Source organism: Podarcis bocagei, assembly GCF_964188305.1.
Source record: "Podarcis bocagei genome assembly, chromosome: 8".
In the NCBI taxonomy this organism is placed as follows: Eukaryota; Metazoa; Chordata; class Lepidosauria; order Squamata; family Lacertidae; genus Podarcis; species Podarcis bocagei.
The window spans coordinates 69215282-69229320 of NC_138133.1; the positions used below are offsets into that span (position 1 = coordinate 69215282).

Sequence of the window (14039 nt, forward strand, 5' to 3'; positions counted from 1 at the left end):
GGGGAGTGCTCTCCTAAACATGTTTATTCAGAGTTAGACGTCTTCCCCTAATAGGTGGGCTTAGGCATCCATGAGAAAAGCTGAATTTTTGCTTGGTATGCAGTATTTTTTATAGTATTTTATAGTATTCCTGGGGAAGGAGGATTTAGCAATCTAATCCAATGTAAAACAACCTAGTAAAGTATAAGATGCCCTATAATACATTGAATTAGAAGAATAAAAGAAAACTTATCTTACTGAAGAATGATCTGTAGTTTCTTTTATAAACTTTATACTGTAGGGTTTGTTAACTATTTTCTAGTAAAAATGTTGAATTGGACATTTTCACAAAGGTTAAACTTTGGTCTTTAAACATCTAAAAAGAAATAGGCGCTTCCCTACTCCACTGGTTTATACAGTGGTACCTCGCAAGACGAATGCCTCGCAAGACCAAAAAGTCGCAAGACGAAAGAGTTTTTTGTTTTTTGAGTTGCTTCGCAAGACGAATTTCCCTATGGGCTTGCTTCGAAAGACGAAAACGTCTTGCAAGTTTGTTTCCTTTTTCTTAAAACCGTTAATACCCAGGGTGCATTGCTTGAAGAGGTGCAGTTGCGACTTCGCAAGACGAAAAATTCGCAAGACGAAAAAACTCGCAGAACGAATTTATTTCGTCTTGCGAGGCACCACTGTACCCAGATTATAGTGTGTTCCAGGACGCAGATAGGTGTTCCTATGTTTCAATACAGCTCCACAAAGAAAAAGATAACATGCCAGGGAGAAAGCTGAACTGAGCCATTCTCCACACAAGGGAGTTTTGTTTTAAAGAAGAGCATTCAAGCAAGTCAACTTCTACCTGTTTTTCCCAGCAAGTACTAGTCACTGGATTCTACTGGATGGATTTTACTGAACCTTACAACTTTTGGGAAATGCCCTTCAGTTTTCTTGGTGTTCCATGGTTGCTATGGGGAAACTGGAAATGCTGGTATGCATGTGTCCTTGTGTCCAACCTCTCAGCAAATACATATAGTTTGAAATACTGTATATGTCTCTTTTCTTTCTCACTCACACAACTATAATTAATTATTCTCCTCTCTGCAAGGCTGAGTGTCGATGTGGGTGAGACAACAGAAAACCCAGTACGTAGTTCCATAATCCATAAACCACCTCCTCACACCCACATATTCTTAGAAGTGCACTTTAATTAGTTTTTAAACCAGTAGTAAGTGTATTTATTATTGGTCTCCACACTCATAATTTATGAGTAAATCTCAGAATAATTTTGTTTTATACTTCCAAACAGGCCATACTACTTCACACCCACACTGAAAGTGTCTCAAAAATATTTTGTAAAGTTGTTCCACTTGTTGATTTTAGTTCACACACATTGTGTTTCCTCAGTAAATGCATGATGGAGAATTTCCATTCTAAATTAAAGTCACCGTCCAGTAGAGAGGACTAAATATTAAAATTACACACATACCCAACTATATTATTTATGAACAGCTAATCCTGACTCTTGGCACACATCCTTGGAAGGTGTGTGAAGCTTCCCCAGTGAAGCGGGACTCCTGGTAAGCTTGGTAAACCAGCCTGTGTTCATTGCTTTTTATATTTCCTGCATGCGTACAATGACACCACACAGTGACCCTGTTTAATACATGTTCAAATCTTAATGCTTTTGTTCTTTGACAACTGCCTTTCCATAATTTCCTCCTATAGGAAAAGCTACATTTATACTGTATGCCTATGCATTTCTAAGTAACACATAGTGTGATATGTGACTGATAATGCATAACTTTAATAATAACTGGTTGAGAGCAACAGGAAATAATGTAATCACTGTATCATTGAATTAGTCATATTTCTTAGAACTATCATTTGAATTAAATTTACTTTCCTTTGTTACATGTGACATTAACCATATGTTCATACCGAAAACTGTATGACTCTCCACAGGCCTTCTGTTGTTCCTTATCAATCAATACACCAGAAGTAAGTTTGCATATATGGAATGCAGCCTTAAACAATAGTTGGGGATGCAACTGTGTAATGAAAACACAGGCTGTATAGCCATGCCGTATGTATAACTGTGCTGTCAGATTTATATTTTTCTTGTATCATATCAAATTTTTAAGAATTACAACAGTAATTCAAAGTAGTTAAATTACTTTTGGACCTCATGTTCACTGATAAGTAAAAGTACAGAAGAAAAATTGATACTTGAATAAAGCAATATTGTTATGTACTTGTTGACCTGCTAATTGGATTTTTATTACATTTAATTTATTTCATAACATTTATACACTGCTTGATTGTAAAAAACATCAGAGCGGGCCGGTCCGAGTATACCCCGGACTACAAGGTCTGAGGAATGCTTATTTTGCTTAAACCATCTTTCAGGAAAAACTACCCCCTGCTTCTGAACTTCCTTGATGAATCTGGCTAGCCCTTTTCCACGAGAAAGAATGCTAATGTAGAGGAACTGTTGATCTAATGTAGGGGTAGGCAACCTAAGGCCTGGGGGCTGGATGCGGCCCAATCACCTTCTCAATCTGGCCCGCAGACGGTCCGGGAATCAGCATGTTTTTACATAAGTAGAATGTGTCCTTTTATTTAAAATGCATCTCTGGGTTACAGTGGTACCTCGGGTTCCATACGCTTCAGGTTACAGACTCCGCTAACCCAAAAATTGTGCTTCAGGTTAAGAACTTTGCTTCAGGATAAGGACAGAAATTGGGCTCTGGCGGCGCGGCGGCAGCAGGAGACCCCATTAGCTAAAGTGGTGCTTCAGGTTAAGAACAGTTTCAGGTTAAGAACGGACCTCCGGAACGAATTAAGTACTTAACCCGAGGTACCACTGTATTTGTGGGGCCTGCCTGGTGTTTTTACATGAGTAGAATATGTGCTTTTATTTAAAATGCATCTCTGGGTTATTTATGGGGCATAGGATTTGTTCATTCCCCCCAAAAAAATATAGTCCGGCCCACCACATGGTCTGAGGGACGCTGGACCGGCCCACAGCTGAAAAAGGTTGCTGACCCCTGGTCTAATGGTACCAAACATGGAAATCCTGGCACTGTTAAGGGCTTGTGCTGGTTTTATAACCACTGAAGTGGGCTCTGCTTATTGTCTCAACTCTTAACATTTGTTAACAACAAACTGCTAATTTCAGACACACACAAACCTATAAGCTATACCGTATGTTTTATTCACCCACTGTTTCAGCTTTGTCATTCAGCTCCACAAATTTGTGTTGTAGCAAGCGCAAGCAGAAAAATAAGTAACTCAGAAGAATTCAGATATTTCTTCTATTAATAAATGTATTTTTTTAAAAAAATCAGATAGTTAACTACCAGAGATTTCATCCTTTTGGCTGCTTTTTACCCCTATAGATGAAAGTTCCTAAAAAGAATGATTTCTAGATTAACTCAACTTACTAAAGATATAAAAGGCAGAAATCTTGAAGAATATAAGGAACTTATTAATAATCCAACAAAGGCAATGGAACTTGCTTGACATTCCCATGAATTGTGAAACCAGATTTAGACCTGAACTGTGCCGTTGTAAAGAGAGAAATGAAATTTAAATTGCCAGGGTTTGCTGTGCACAAACGTGGATTTGTATTACCAATTTACCCACAATTGCATTAAAGTTGGTTTCAGCTGCTATGGTGATTCTTCATCTGAAACCTTCCAAAATGAAATGTAATAATAGCCTAAGTTGCTGAGCTAAATATTGTCAAATTATTGTTCTGGCTGAGTGATGCCCTTTTAGAGCAGATTTTTCTGGTCGCTTCTCTATAAAACAGGGGTAGAGAACTTCTGGCTTGCAAACAAACCCTGGCCCACCAGGAGATCTGATTTGGCCCATGAAGCTACGTTTCCCATAGAGTATAAAAGGTGCCAATTTCCCGATCCAGTTTCTACACAAGAGTTAAAACAACTTTGCATCAAAAACAATCAGCTGAAAGTATTAGTATCTCCCCTTTGTTCAGTTTGGAACTTTGAACTTCATTGGAAAATACATTTTTGAAGCTTTCTAAAAATGGTAATGTAAAAATGAGAGAGATGAAGGAGGAGACTGGCACTCAAGGATAATTTATGCCATCTGCTTATTTCAGTCTGTCAGAGGTTGCCAAGAGAGGTTGCCATGAGAGTTTGCTGCGCTTAATGGCATGGCTGAATCGCCTACCCTGGGATGCCCAGTCCTTCTGACCTGAAATGTTCAAAAAAATTGGGTCAGCTTATAAAGACTATAATGAGATGGAGTTTGAAGTAGGTTCTGTCTAGATCATTTCTTTTCTGTAGTTCACATTGCTTGTTTCCAACTGCCCCATCAGGTCCAGGGTCTAGTAGTAAGTTGTCTGTTCTGTTCCTTTTAAATGCACTTTAAACAAATTCTGTTGCAAGGAAATGCCAAAACAATCCTGCTGGCAGAAGAGAGTAAGGACTTATTCCTCTTCCTTTTAAGCACAAAAGGAGAAGTACGGAACTGTCACTAAAGGTAACGGTAAGTTTGGCAACAGGGCTGTAATTAAGAGAGCAAAGAACAATACAAGTTCTGTGGTGGTGGGGGATTCGGTAGGAAGGAGCCTTAAGGGTGGTGACAGCTTTGACTCCTCTACAACAGCTCTTGCTGTGAACAACATGGATTAGTGCTCTTGGGCTCTGTCTGCGCCCGCTTAAAAATGCTGGAAGGAATTGTTAAATACTGGCCGAATGCCAGCACTCAGCCAACCTTCATAAGCTGCACCAAATCATGAGACAATTGCGTGTTGGCTATGTGCTGATGTGCAGCTAAGCCAAGATGTCTAGATTCCAGCCTGATGTGATTAAGAATGCCGTCATGCCACTGGGGCCCAGTTAATTTATTTTGTGATGCAGTAGCTAACAAGAAGATGCCTTCCCATGGCCAGGCTCTTACATCACTGATAAAATGTGAAAGCACTAATCATGTGGATTGTCTGGGTCATGTGGTTACTCCTATGCCAGCTTCAGAACCCCCCCCCCCTTTGGGTCGTAACCCTGATCCTAGCACATGATTCACGTTTACAGAATTTTACACCTATTTGCTACTAGCCTGTTTCTCACTTGGAGATTCTTGGACCTCAAATGAGTGAGAAAATCAGCTGTGCCGGGGAATACAAAACACGTTTGTTTATCATCTGTTAGTTCAAACATTTTAGAAATGTGCAGTATTATCAACATCTTTGAGAGGCATTTTATGCTAGCCCTACTCAGAGTAGATCAACTGGTGGTTTCAATAACTCTAGCATTGCTGTTTCCCCCCAGAGTTCCTAAGCCTGCAGTGCTCTACGGATCTCTTGGGCAAGACAAGGGTGGGGAATTCCTGACTGCTGGTCAAAGCTGGCCTGCCAGGCCTCACCAATCTCGACTGCCAGCTATGAGCACCCACAGGATCTCCCCTCCCTACCCTGATGGTGGGGGCTAAGTATATATTGCAAATAGATAAATATACAGACATCCATACATTAATAATAAGCACCAGAGAGCAGTGTATCTGGTGAATGGGCAGTGCCAAGGCCTGGCTAAACATTGAGAAACTTGTATTCCAGATCTACCCTTACATAGTTTCTTAGTGAGTAGACCTGCTGCCCATCTATGTGTAGATCTGGCATCTAGACATCTTTCCAGTCACAACTGAAACCCTCAGTTGTTTTCCATGGGGTGGCAATCACTTCTCCACCAGCACAGAAGGCTTTAAAAACAAACCAGGAAGTTCCTTCTCTAGAGTCTGGACAACGGGTGTTCCACTCTAGCCTTCTCTTTGTCTAATTACCGGTACCTGCTTTCCTAAATGTCAGCCATTGCTCAGACTTCACTCATTGACTAAAAATGCAGACAGGCAGGTATAGCCTAGTTTTTCCCAAAACAAACTTGGTGAATAGTACCTGCACAATGTGTGTCTCATAACTTGCATTCTACAAGGGCTAGAGACTTGGGTTGGGGTTTTCCCTCCAAATAAAAGCTGAGAATTGGGGAGGGGGTGTGGCTCATCTAGTGTGTGTGTGTGTGTGTGTGTGTGTGTGTGTGTGTGTGCGCCACTGTTCCTCCTTCCCACTTGACATGTATGCTGCCAGCCTCTTCATAAGCACCATCTCCTCTGCTGCTCTGCTTCTCCTGCTTTTCAGCTGAGAACAGTCCTATGAAAGGAGTGGAATTTGGTGGTGAGGACCATCTCTTCCATCATCACCAGCCAAGGGTGGTGGCCCATGTAGTTCAGCTTGTTCTCACGGTGGCCAGCCAGATGCCTGGGAAAACCCACAAGAAGAAGCTGAGCCCAAGAGCCCTCTCCCCTCCTGTGGTTTCCAGCAACTGAATTTTGTTAGCATTACTGGAAAGGCAGCCGGGAAGGTAGAGCATAGCCATCATAGCTAGTAGCCACTGATAGCTCTCTCCTCCATGGATTTGTTTAATCCTCCTTTGAAGCCTTCTAAATTGGTGGCAATCACTGCTTCCTGTGGGCTTCTTGTTGCATTTCCTCTCTGTGCACTAGAAAAGTGTTCTCATTTCTCAGCATGCTACAGAGAGAGAGAGAGGGAGAGAAAATATGTGAAAGGAAAGAGCATGTGGTTCTCTGGTGCATCTATGGTTATGCCACTGCAGTATGCACTGGGGTAAGGACAGCACCAATGGAGGATGCCTCTGTAGCATACTGTTCGTTCGAGTTAGTATAAGCCAGAAGAAGATGAGAGGGAGAGTTTCCAAGGGCACGTTGTTATTGCATAAGCATATCTCATATTGGCACCTGCCACCTGGATAGGAGACTTCCTGGAAGCCCCACACAAGCTGCTCTTGAGATTCTTGAAAGAGAGATCGAGAAATGCTATGTATTAAAAACAACCCCCGTGATCAATAAATGATAAGGCCAGCAGGAGCAGGACCTTGGCTCAGATGCCTCTGCTCCAAATGGCTCCATTGCTGAGTGCTTCGTTGTATCAAATAACATCTTTTAAGAAATAAGGCAACTAGAATAAAAAGTACTCCATAATAGCAATGCAGTATTATAATGTGCAGGTGCACCCCGCCCCCGCTCACACCGCCACATAAAGATGTGTGGTATGGACTGCGCATGTGTGGCATTCCATATGGAGTGCGCATGCACGGGATGCCGCACATGCACAGTCCGTACGGCCTGCACCACCCCGGGAGCCAGAGAGGGTTCCTCTTCCACTGCTCACATCATCCTTGACCAATGGCCTTGTTGGCTTAGTTGAGTTGATGGGAGGTGTAATCCAGCAGCATGTGGAAAGCTACAGGCTCCCCACCCTGACTCCCAACATATATAACGTAGTTCTACTCACCTCATGTCATGGTGGGTGGCAACTTCATAGAGGACCATTGTGGGAACAGCCTCTTTGAGCAAGTGCATCAGGCACCAGAGAAGTGAGATTGCAGGTAGATGTGCGTATATACCAGGGCAGCTTTATAAGATATATGTCTATCAAGACATACAAGGTGTATTTATATCCTATTAGTTCTCCAAGGAACTCAAAGTGTTTTGCATACTGTTTATTTATTTATTTAATTAATTTATTTCTAACCAACTGTTCAGGCAGCTCACAAAAAATGTTAGAAGACAATGGATGAACATACTAATGAAAACGTTTATCAAATATATATATATATGTGCTTAGCAGGATCAACAATTCTTTCACGTCAATTTAAAGCCTGAAAGAGAGGGAGCTAAGCAGAATTCTCAAGGGATGGAATTCCACAAGTGTGGGGGCCACCAATGAAAAAGGCCCTGTTCCTGGTAACTGCTAAGCAGATCGCTTTATCAGAGGCGCACAACAGATAGCAGGGCACTCTTAAGACCAATCTGAGGACCTGGGTAGATTCATATGGGTGTAGGGAAACGTTCAAATAACGTGGTTCCCAAACATTCAGGGTTTTAAAAGGTTAGTTACTAGTACTTTAAACTAAGCCCAGAAATGAATGGGCGACCAATGCAGCTGATGCACAATTGGGTTGATATAATCAAACAGGCTTGCATTTTGCACCAGCTCAAGTTTGCAGACTGTCTTTTAAGGCAGCCCCACATAGATTATGACAGTAATGTAGGCTGGGTATTTAAGAGAGTGTGTATAAGAAAGAAGCCCATTTTTCTCAGATAATTGTCCTTGGAGTGCTCTTAGTTGGGCAGCCCTCTTCAGAATCTTTACTGAACTCCCCACCCCCCAATGCACAGCAAAGGGGCTGGTACTAAATTAAATGCTAACACCCACTATCAGTTCTTGCAAAGCACATGCAGGTGGAAGCAGAATGTATCCCCATATTTAGAGCAGAAACACGGGCCTGTCTTCTTCTCCTTCATTACTGGTGAGGATGAGACACCTTTTACATGTGTCTCAAGGCCATTTACAAACACACTATCAAAACAGATAAAATAGTTTTTAAAACAGTGCAGATGCAACAACTAAAGATAGTACAAAAATAACACCCAAGGCCATTTCATCCAGCTTGGAAAGTGTGTCCAAACAAAAAGGCCCTCAGTCGTTCTCAGAAAGGAGAAATAGCGAGTGTCTGTCGTATCTCAACAGGGACGCTGTTTCGCAAAATGGGGCCAGCTACTCTGAAAGCCCTGCTCCAAGTTACTGTAGAACACTGGACAGAAAGGGAGAAGATGACTTCTGGAGAGCATTGACCTGGAAAAGTAATGCAAGAAGTGTATCACCCGGGTATAATAACCGCTGGTGGTTGCATCAGAGCCTCTCTCTTTAAACAAATGCTCCCCATGCCAGCAGCTTCCAAGCAGAGTGCTTGAAATAATAGCCACATGGGGCACGTCACTAGATTTTCCGAGTTCTTCGTGCATAGCGAGAAGAAATATGCATTTGCTCAAAGCTTCCCCTCTATTAATTGCTGTGTGAACTTCCTCTATAAAAATCACCCGCGTCTCAACAGTAAAATGTTCCAAAAATAAATACAACAAACCATGTTCACATTACAGGTCTAATTTAAATGTAAAAGCAAGCCAACGGCAAAAGCAAGCCAACGTCCAAGAACAACAGCAAACAGAAAAAGCACTCAGCAACCACAGAAAACAGCAGAAATGCATTTCTAAAGCAGAGGCAGATGGCAGAATGGACACTCTTTCAACCACCTGGGAGCGTTTACCTCTCTTGAAGGAGTTAACATACTCGAAAACCATGTTGGCTATATATGACACAGGTCCGAATAATCTGCTTATCACAGATGTTTTCATGGATTTCCCCCCTCTCTCTTTCTAATGTCCAGGGAGCTGAAGCACTGAAATTCTGATAATCCTCACTGTACCTGCTGCTGCTGATCCTTCGTGGGGAGGTTATCACTCCACAGATTAGAGTCTTTTTGAAATGCTATTTCAGTAGGCCGCTGCATTCTCCTACAATTATTTCAAAGTTCACTAGATTCTCTCTCAATGAATAAATGATACCGTTGCTCTTGTATAGATGCTTACAGCGGCAAAAAAAGGGGGGGACACCTGGGAAGGTCAGCAATTCTGTAACACACGGTGTGTGTTGTAGTATCTGGCGGGCAGCACAATCCAACCCCCTTTCCCTTAGCCTGGGATGCTGTGTGTGTTGAAATACAGTGGTACCTCAGGTTAAGTATTTAATTCGTTACGGAGGTCCGTTCTTAACCTGAAACTGTTCTTAACCTGAAGCACCACTTTAGCTAATGGGGCCTCCCGCTGCTGCCGCGCCGCTGGAGCACGATTTCTGTTCTCATCCTGAAGCAAAGTTCTTAACCCGAGGTACGATTTCTGGGTTAGCTGCATCTGTAACCTGAAGCGTATGTAACCCGAGGTACCACTGTAGGTGGTGGTATCCCTCTGCCAAGCCCTTCCAGCCTCCTGGCTCTCCCTGAATACAGGAATAGGTATTAGAAGAAAGAAGTCCTGCAATGGGGTGATTTGAGGGAGGACAGGGTGGGCCTGAGGTGGCCCAGGATTTGCAGGATCCCAGTTTCACAGCTGCCATACAATGGCATCAGGCCCAATCTAACTGATTGGGTACAGATCAGGCCTGATCGTCCTACACCTTCTATTGCAGCCACTGTGAGCAAAAGGGCTACAGATGTGGCAGTGGTCCAAAAGCCCCACCACCCCCTGTTGGTGGCAGGTAGGAGTTAGGGTTGCACCCTGAGTCATGCTCAGAATCAACCCATTGAAATCCGTGATTTTCAAAGCAACCTACTGGGCACACGTGACCAGCCTGATGCAGTTGTCGAGGGCTTGCAAAAGAACGCTAGAAACTCAGTCCTTTCAACCATACAGTTTCAGAGATGTAACTGCATCGTGGTAATTTTCCAGGTGTCCATTTTTTTCCACTGATGGCAACTCATGGGTGTCTTCTTCTTCTTCTTAGGAAGGGGACATCAAATGTCAAGCTGGAAGTTATATACCTTATTCACTATCACCCTTTTAAGAGAGTAGCAAAAAGCAGCAACACATTCAGGTGGGATCAGGTGTGCTTAACATGGGGAGCACATTAAAATATTGCTGCGAGCCTAGGGATGTGGACAAGAGATTGATAAGGGGCCACATCTGGCTGATTGCATCCTTTGGTTAGGTAAAGTACAGGATCCAAATAGTTAGTCAACTGCCTCTTGATACAGCATCTTCTGGGGAATGTTTTGAATATTCAAAATGAGCAGACATTCCCACTTTCCAGGAAAGGTTGATGCAGTCCAGGTGTCTGTGTGCAAAGGACAGGCTGTGTGTGTTGTATGAGTCAGAAACAAAGAGACAGGGAGCTGAGCAGGGATCTGTAAGGGTCTGGCTGGAATCTTATATGGGTGCAATGTCCAGTTGTTTGTCTACAGAGGTGTGTACGCTTTGCCTCTACCTATAGTCAACCTGTCTATTTGAAAGTAAATAAGTACTGCAGACCTGGAATTTCTCATTGCTACCCAAAGAAGGGGTACTTAAGTATTCTTCAGGCCTATGCCACCAACCCTCTGCTGCCAAGCCTTCAGCCCACTCAGTGCGCCTCCCATTGGCCTCAGGGCCCCAACATCTGCGCCACCATGTCATCCTCTTTAGCCGGCAATGAAAGAGGATATCCCATGTCACAGAACGCATATAGCAGTACTATGTCAAAAAGCTAAAGAGGCATTTTCAAAATGTGGCCTAACATAGTTTGGTTTGCCATATAAAAATTGAAATGTCTTTCGTCAGCTGCGTACGATGCAAGAGATGAATCTGCAGCAGCTACACTTGAGACCATCTTTATGGCCTATCTCTCACGGAGGGCGTAAAGCTGTGTCCGGTCTCTGCCACTTTAGACTGCTGGTCAGAGGTCGCAAGACCGGATGAGCTTCTGCCACAATCCCAGCATCAAGTAGCAGCCAGGATTCAACCAGCATGATGGAAGTGAAGGAGCTGGATGAGCTGGTGGGATCTTATGTCAGACCTGGGGGATCAGATGCAAAAAAAATGATAGGGCTCCTGCACCTCTAATAGTCGCATAAAAAATTATGTTAAAATTGCAGGAGCCCTGCCCTCTTTTACATCTGGTTATCTTATCTGCAATAGCCACGCATCAGTGCAAGGAGCCACCAGGTGGGAAGCAGCAAAGAGGTGAGAGAGTCTAGAGCAGGGGTCAGCAAACTTTTTCAGCAGGGGGCTGGGCTGGCCCACTGTCCCTCAGAGCTTGGGGGGGGCGGACTATATTTGGGGAGGGGGGAAATGAACGAATTCCTATGCCCCACAAATAACCCAGAGATGCATTTTAAATAAAAGGACACATTCTACTCATGTAAAAACACACTGATTCCTGGACCGTCTGCGTGCCAGATTTAGAAGGCGATTGGGCCGGATCCAGCCCCCGGGCCTTAGTTTGCCTACCCATGGTCTGACTAGGCTTTCAGGGAACTCCATTTCTCAGCAAGGATGTCAAACCCTGGCATGGCAGCCTGGGGCAAGAGAGATGAAAGGCCTCAATTGGAACAACTCACTTCTCACTTCCTGTTATCTGTGCGTGATCCTGCAAGTGTTATGTCTGATCATCCTTATTTTCCAGGCCCTGGACATGCCTGCATGCTTGCTACCCTTGCCTTTGTAAGTACTGGACTGGACTGTCTGGTTTGCTAATCACAGTTATCTCCTGCACCCAGTCGACTGACCAACCCTCCTTCCACACTTGCTGTGTCTGAGTTCTGGCTTCCTCAAGACGGACAGACAAGCCCCCTGCATAGAAAACTAGCTGTCAGGGATATTTATTCTCCCCCCCCCCCGACATCCAAGCCCTCTTCATGTGAAAATCATGCATGCAGCTAATATGTGGAGCAGGGAGGGGATCAGGGTGATGCCCCGAGTTTCATCCACCCATGGCCTCCACATGTTCAGCTACAGATGTGCATAGAGCCCTACAGACATACAGTTAGCTTCCTATCTCAAGTTATTAAAGAGCAAATGATGTGTGTTTAAAAATATATATTAAAAAGTGAAACAAGTGAAAACAACTTTGGGGAAATGATTTTTGGGCAGGAAAATGACTGAAAGGGGGAAAGGGTTAAGTGCACTTTCTCTTTCAGAATCTCAAACTCCCAAACCTGCTTTTCATTCTTTTAAATATCCGGGCTTTGTTGCTCATATTTCCATATAATGCAGTTTGCCAATCAAGCATTCATTTCCTAAGGTTTCCACCCAATATTCACATTGCCTTCTTTCGCCACCTCTTCCCAGTCCGGCAGTCAGTTCCCATATTATCCCTATTTGGGCATTCTCCCTCTCACAATTAACAAACATGTAAGCAGAGGGGGCGAGAGCGGAGGCATCACCCGCCGGCCCTGATGTGTGCTGAAACATCATGTCCCTGCTACTCACACTGGAAGGACACACCTGCTGTACGGCACACAGGCTCTCCGTGATTTACAACCTTGTGATTTACGATCCTGTTAGTCATATGAGGGAGGACACCCACATAGGGCTTTACTTTACAGTTTTCTGCTGACTCTTTAGAGGAAACAGACCAGGAATAATGACTTTGGCTGTGCACTGAAACAGCTCAGATGTGAAAGTGAGCATATGGAAACCACATGGTTGACTTAATCACATGCCACTCACTGCACAATCCACCCAGAGATTTGGGATAACAGGTCACCATCGGTCTACCTAAGAAGAGGATCATATGGCTTGTGATTACATATTCACCACCACATTTCAGAGACGAAAAAAGGTTAGCCATGTATGCCTGTAACATCCCTGTGTCCAAACCACCACTTAACTCCGCACACCCAGCTACTATGAATCGCTGAATGTTCTTCCCTGTATTTATTGACTCTGAAATAACCCATCTTTTGCTGGATTCTGAAGCATAACAGTTTCCTTTTATTTAAAAAACCCAACCACCTAGGAATTTTCAATTGCCTATTTAATCACAAAGCAGATCTGGTTGTATTGATTGCAGAATGGCAGCAACACCCAACACATTTACTATCTCAATTGCTAGTTATGGGGAGATCGAAGCAAAACGACCACAAGCTGATGTGCCAGTGTGCAAAAGTTTTTACAGGCACCCTAAAAACATCCCTGGAAAGGCAAAACAGAGACAAAAGAGACACCAGAATCAAGACAGCAGGGAAACAGGGGCCACTTCTGGAAAATCGGAACAGCTGGGTCATATGTAACTGTGCTATAGTGAAAACCTCGCTTGAGCATTTCTTAATCCAAAACTAGAGACTGCTTCTTCTAACAGGAAGAGGCCATAGCTCAATGGCACATCACATGCTTTGCACATAGAAGACCCCAAATTCAATCCCAGGCATCTCCAGTCAGTGCTGGGGATTCTCCTGCCTCAAACATTGAAGAGCTGCTGCCAACCAGTGCAGGCAATTCTAAACTAGATAGATGGACCTATGGCAGCTTCCAAGTCAGATGTCGCTCAGAGGGAAATGATGTGAAGTAAGCCTAAGCCAAATGCTGTTTTGCACGTACAAGATGTTAGCACATGATGAGGTCTACAGAAAGAGAAATTAATGATTGCATTCCCCCCACCCCACCCCCGGAACAGGAAGAGCTTATTTGATGTGCTTTGTAGCAAAAAATAGCAG

General features: G+C 43.5%; 2 long non-coding RNA genes across 2 annotated transcripts in view; one reads left to right on the plus strand and one right to left on the minus strand.

Annotated features, from left to right (window-relative positions):
• LOC308593122 lies at window positions 1-9430 on the plus strand. Its single transcript, XR_014010749.1, has 3 exons — window positions 1-400; window positions 676-6353; window positions 8543-9430. It is a non-coding gene; the product is annotated as an uncharacterized lncRNA (long non-coding RNA).
• Window positions 8561-14039, minus strand: part of LOC308593115 — a 20510-nt gene continuing 15031 nt past the window's right edge. The window contains exon 5 of the long non-coding RNA XR_014010739.1: window positions 8561-8647. This is a non-coding gene — a long non-coding RNA (uncharacterized lncRNA). The remainder of the gene's footprint in view (window positions 8648-14039) is intronic.